We start from the raw sequence: 6,234 nt of genomic DNA, 5'->3' as shown, positions 1-6,234 counted from the left end.
AGGGAAAGAAAGACAAACAAGCAGATTGTAAAATTTGAAGTAACTCAAATAGTAGAAAGTCTTTGTTTATGGTGTATATATTATGAATAAAATCACATATTCTAACCATTTCCCAAAATATCCCTTTGTTTTGATGAATCTTTTCATTTCCATTTTCAAAGTCTAAATTATACTTGTGTCTATTTGAGTTGTTAACAGTGGAAATTCTTATTTAAAGATCTATTAAAGTGTACCAAATGCAGCATGTTGTTCCACTTTTTTTAAATGGCTAAAGTTTGGCCTAAGTTATGTTTTGTAATTACAGAGCTTCAAGTTCTGACTGTGGCGGTTAGTTTCATTCATCAAATATTTATTGGAGCCTACTGTGTATAAGGCATCAAGCTAAGTGCTTGAGGGCATACAAAAATGAATTACTCATAATTATACCTATGCCAGTCTTTCATGTGATGGGAATTTTACCATGCAGAATAGATAACTGATAAAAATGAATGCTTGCCACACCAGTTAGCAAATTTTAAATACTAGGTTTCACCAGACAGCATAACACAGATGATATCAACAAAGCAACTGACTTTTCTGAACATTTGAAATACATAATTATTTATCATTTGCTGCCTGCTCTCTGACACACCTGTATCAAATAGCCTGTCTTCCTTGCTGAGTCTTTTAGATACCTCAGAAAGGGGCTTTCTCCCATTGGTTTTCTGACTTTTATTTTGACAGAGTTGAGTTTCATTTCAGACCTGAAGCATTTTTTCCCTTGCTGTTTATGTTTTTGGTAAAATTTTATCAATTATTTCCCATGGCATGCAGTTTCACCAACTGAAAGTGTCCAGTTCAGGCTGGTAATATAGCTCAGTTTTAGATAACTTGCCTAGCATGTTCAAAGCCCTGGTACCAAGGAAGTGAAGTGCACAATCCTTGGCTTTTAGTGTATCATGGCAACCCTTACCACAGTCACACATTCACATTACTCCAGAAAGAATCCTATACTCTAGTTACCCTCTCCTGGTCTCCTCCTCTCCCTCCAGATTTAGGCTACCACCTCTAATTTGCTTTCTGCCTCTATATTTTCCTACTGTGGACATTTATTATAAATGAAGTCATATATGTGTTCGTTCATGACTGGCTTCTTGACTGTCATGTTTTCAAAGTTCATCCACATTACCATGAATCATGTCATTCCTTTTTTTTTTCTTTTTTTTTTCTTTTTTAATCTTTTTGAGACAGGGTCTCCTTGTAGCCCCAGCTGTCCTGGAACTCACTATGTAGACCAGGCTGGCCTCGAACTCACAAAGATCTGCCTGCCTCTGCCTCCCAAGTGCTGGGATTAAAGGCATGCACCACCATGCCCGGCGATGTCATTCCTCTTAATGGCTGAATAATATTCTGTTGTGTCTGCACATTTTCTTTATCCGTTCACCAACTGAAGGACATTCAGGTTGTTTCCACCTTTTCCCTATTATGAGTAATGATGCCCTGAACAATTATGTACAGATTGTTCCATGAACGTATTTTTCAAAACAGGGTCTTATTCTATACCCAAGGCCAGCCCCCAATTCAGGACCTTCTGCCTCATCCTTATGAGTGCAAGGACTATAGATACACTACAAACATGTTTTAATATCTCTTCAGTATCTACCCAGGAGTGGAATTTAAAAGACTTGCCAGACTTATTTTTTGTGTGCACGAAACCCCTTTAACTCATCTATTTATATAGATCCTTGGGTTTGGCCTGGCTGTTTTTGCTGTTCTTCGTACCTCTCTGGCTTTTGCCATCATTTCTCTCTTCAGAATAGATTACATCATGCATTAGCATGTTTCTTTTTCTCTACTCTCCTTCTTTACTTTCTCTGTTAGTGCATCCTTACACTTTTCCTAACCCTTTCTAAATTACTGTCAACTATTACTTTTTGTCTTATGGAGAAGTCTCTTTAAAGATTTAGGGATTAGTTGGTTCAGTCAGTAAAGTGCTTGCCACATAAGCATGTGAATGAGTTTGTTCCTAGAACCCATGTAAATCCAGGCCTGGTGGTACATGCCTGTAATCTTAGCACTGGGGAAGGGGAGACAGGACAATCCCTGGGCTGGCCAGACAGGCAATCAGCAAGCTCCAGGTTTGGTGAGAGACCCTCTCTCAATAAGGTGGGATGTGATAGAGAAGACACCCAACACTGATCTCGGGCATTCATAAGCACCTACACACACGTGTTCTCTCCTTTCATCATGTGGGTCCCAGGGATTGAACTCTGACCTCTGTTGTGAGACTGAGGTTAGCCTGGTCTTCATAGCAAGTTCCTGGTCTTCATAGTAAGTTCTTTACCTGCTGAGTCATCTTGCCAGCCCCAGGCAGTCTAAGTCTTTAAGGGCTTTAGTTTTCTGATTTATAGAATGAAAGAAAAATTTAGTAGATATTATCTGTGATCTTCACATATCTAAGAAAAAGGTTGTGTAATAAGAGGATGAATCTTTGGCTAATCTTCCTTTAATACAGTATTAATAGTATAGCACAGAATATAGTATTATGGCGTATAATAAGCAGTTTTTACATGTATGTAAATGACAGTGTACATATATTAAACAATGTTAGCACAGAGATTAAAATTATGGCAGATCATTTCTGTCAAGAAGAGGATCTCTGTTGTGAGATTGAGGTCAGCCTGGTCTTCATAGCAAGTTCCCGGCCAACTGGGGCTACAGGGAGACCCTGTCTTAAAAAGAAGAAAAAGCCAGGCATGGCAGTGTGTTCCTGATATCCCAGTGCTAGGGAAGTGGAGACATGAGGCTCCTTAGGGCTTGCTGGCCAGTCAGTCTTAGCTGAATTGGTGAGCTACAAGTTCAGTGAGAGCCTCAACAAATATGGTGGAAAGTGATTAAGGAAGACACCAGATGCTGATCTCTGGTCCCAACATGTACATGTGTAACAGTACACATTCATGCACACACATGAACATGTACTACATATGCAATTTTACCATCTGTAACTCTAGTTCTAGAGGAATCCAAGGTCGTCTTCTGACCTTCATGAGCACTACATTACATGGGGACACTTACACATGCAGGCAATGCTCTCGTATACATAAAATAGCAAAAAAAAATTTTTTTTAAACCCAATTTAGTCATTCTATATAATTTCTAGTTCTTTTGTATGTAAAAGCTTATGAAATTATTTTTTTTGGTCTTTTTGAGACAGGGTCTCCCTGTAGCCCCAGCTGTCCTGGGACTCACTATGTAGACCAGGCTGGCCTTGAACTCACAGAGATCCAGCTGCCTATGCCTCCCAAGTGCTGAGATTAAAAGCATGCACCATCACACCCGGCTATCATATGCAATTTTTTTTAACAAAGAAATGCTATTTCTGTTGTGTGCCAGGCACCATGGTAGACACATTAGAGCCACTCAATGCCAACTGTCAAAACATATTTCCATATAGCATCCCTATTCCTCACATTCTCTTCATTCTTAATTAGGATTTTTTTTAGGTTGATGTCAGAAATGGCTAGACAATAGCTATAAATAAAATTATGCCCCAATACTTTCCACCAAAAGAACTTAAAAAAAAAAAAACCTGAGTTAGGGGCTGGAGAGATGGCTCAGTGGCTAAGAGCACTGGCTACTCCTGCAGAAGACCTGGGTTTAATTCCCAGAACCCACATGGAGGTTAACAACCATCTGTAGCTCTAGTTCTAGAGGAATCCAAGGTCATCTTCTGACCTTCATGAGCACTACATGACACGGGGACACTTAGACATGCAGGCAATGCTCTCGTATACATAAAATAGCAAAAAAAAAATTTTTTTCAAACCCAATTTAGTCATTCCATATAATTTCTAGTTCTTTTATATCTAAAAGCTTATGAAATTTTTTTTTTTTGGTCTTTTTGAGATAGGGTCTCCCTGTAGCCCCAGCTGTCCTGGAACTCACTATGTAGACAAGGCTGGCCTTGAACTCACAGAGATCAGCCTGCCTCTGCCTCCCAAGTGCTGGGACTAAAGGCATGCGCCACCATGCCTGGCCTGAAATGATTATTTATGGACTTCACAGTTTTAAAAGAATAGATGTCTTGATCGTAATTTAGGGATATTATCCTGAGCTAAGTTTTTGGGGTTGGCAATAGAAAATGTGGACGTTATGCATGTATGAGTGACCAGTGCTTCTTATACACATATCTATCCCTTTTTCATACTTATTTATTGCACTGTACAGAGGACTGAGTCCGGGGCCCTACACATGCAAGCTCTCTACCACTAAGCTCCATCCCTAGCTTAAAATTTATTATTTCCTTTTCTCTTTATTTAAAAATCTTTTTTTGAGATAGATTCTCACTTTGCCCAGACTGGCCTGGAACTCACTTAGGTAGCCGAAGCTGACCTCAAACTTACAGTGATCTTCCTGCCTCTTCCTCTCAAGGGCTGGGATTAAGCATGTTTTAGCACACCTAACTCTCCCCTTTACTCTCAATTCAATGAAGAGTATCCATGGTTTTTATAACTTTGATTAATGATCCTGTCTTTAAATTTTCTTTCTAATTCATTTCTAGTTATACAAGAAAATGCCTTTCATCTCATTTGGGACACCAAGAAAGGACTTTATTCTTGTCTGATGAGTGTTAAAGCAGTGTCAGGAAATAAGGAAGTTGATTTTGTGTCTTGTAAACTGAGCAATTATAATCATAAAATTTTCATTCATAACATTTTGGAAAAAAATTGTATAACCCACTACCCAGAAAAAATTTCATTTGAGTGTCTTTTTCCCATAGTTATAATCATCTATATGGCAGATGTTTTGTCCTGCTTTTCCCTGTTTATTTTGTATTTTCCCATAATATTAATCTAATATGGGAAAGATTTAGTAACAATATTTTTTAAACCCATAGCTTAGCACATGCTAGACAAACCCTCTGCCACTGAGTCATAATGCCAGCAGTTTTTGTTTATTGGTTTACATACGCTTGTGTGTTATGATGGGTACATGTATGCTTCTTCATCTGTGTGGCTACACATGTACACGTGCATGTGGAAGCCCAAGGTGGATGCCTGGTGATTAATCTCCACCTTCTGCACTGAGGCAGAGTATCTTGCTGAACTTGGAGCTCATGTTTCAGGACTAGTATGACTCTAGCTCCAGAGATGCCCTGTCTCCAATTCCTAGGGCTGGGATTAAAGGTGTGTGCCACCACAACTGGTCTCCACCTGACTTTTTATGTGGGTTCTGGGAATTTTAACTCCAATCCTTCTACTTATATGGCAGGCGTCTTTCCACTGATCCTGCCCCTCAGCTCCCGCAGCAGGTTTTTGATGCTGCTTTGTCATCAGTGTGCTCTCCTATGCACTGTGTCAGCTATTATCCTATACTTGGGTACTTTGCTTTCGGTTTTTACATCTTAAGTGAGTAAGTTTGCATTTGACTTTGTAAAAATAAAACTTTGTAGATTCTTTCCTTGGGACAGATTTACTAAGGAAATTTTTTTTTTTTTTTAATGACTGGCTTGAATTTCGCTACAGATTTCTGAATTTTAGAAAGAATGGGATTTTTGTTTTGTTTTTGAGTAAACAGGCATGTTTTCTCGACCCCAAGAAATGGCTGGGAGTGGTGCATACCTGTAATCTCAGCATTTAGGAGACTGACACAGATGGATTGCCATGAATTCAAGGCCAACCTCAAAAGAATAATTTTTTTTTGTCTTTTTGAAGCAGGGTCTCCCTGTAGCCCCAGCTGTCCTGGAACTCACTATGTAGACCAGGCTGGCCTTGAACTCACAGAGATCCACCTGCCTCTGCCTCCCAAGTGCTGGGACTACAGGTGTGCGCCACCATGCCAGGCTAAAAGAATTTTTAAAAATTAGAAAGAAAAAGAAAATGTCTAGGAAGCCCCTTACATTTCCAGAAATAATTTAATATCTAAACATATTTTGTTAATGACAGTTTAGCTGACTATATCATTGAGTACATAGTAGGCAGTCTGGACTGTTTTAGTGAAAATATAGTCATTGATGATCCTACTGTGCACACTTTAACCCCCCAGGATGTGTGTGTGTGTGTGTGTGTGTGTGTGTGTGTGTGTGTGTGTCTATTTGGAGAAGGGTTGGAAGATCAGCTTTGGATGCAACATGTCAGGAATAACAACAAACTGGTGTGCATTTAAGCTAGTTTATTTTTTATTTTTGATGAAGTTTAAAAGATCATGGTGGCTTACACCTGTAATTCTAACACTTAAGAGGCTGATGCAGAAGGA

This window comes from Nannospalax galili, unplaced genomic scaffold (assembly GCF_000622305.1).
Source record: "Nannospalax galili isolate Female #2095 unplaced genomic scaffold, S.galili_v1.0 scaffold88, whole genome shotgun sequence".
NCBI lineage: Eukaryota > Metazoa > Chordata > Mammalia > Rodentia > Spalacidae > Nannospalax > Nannospalax galili.
The sequence above is the reverse complement of the archived record's forward strand: the minus strand, read 5'-3'. Positions refer to the sequence as shown.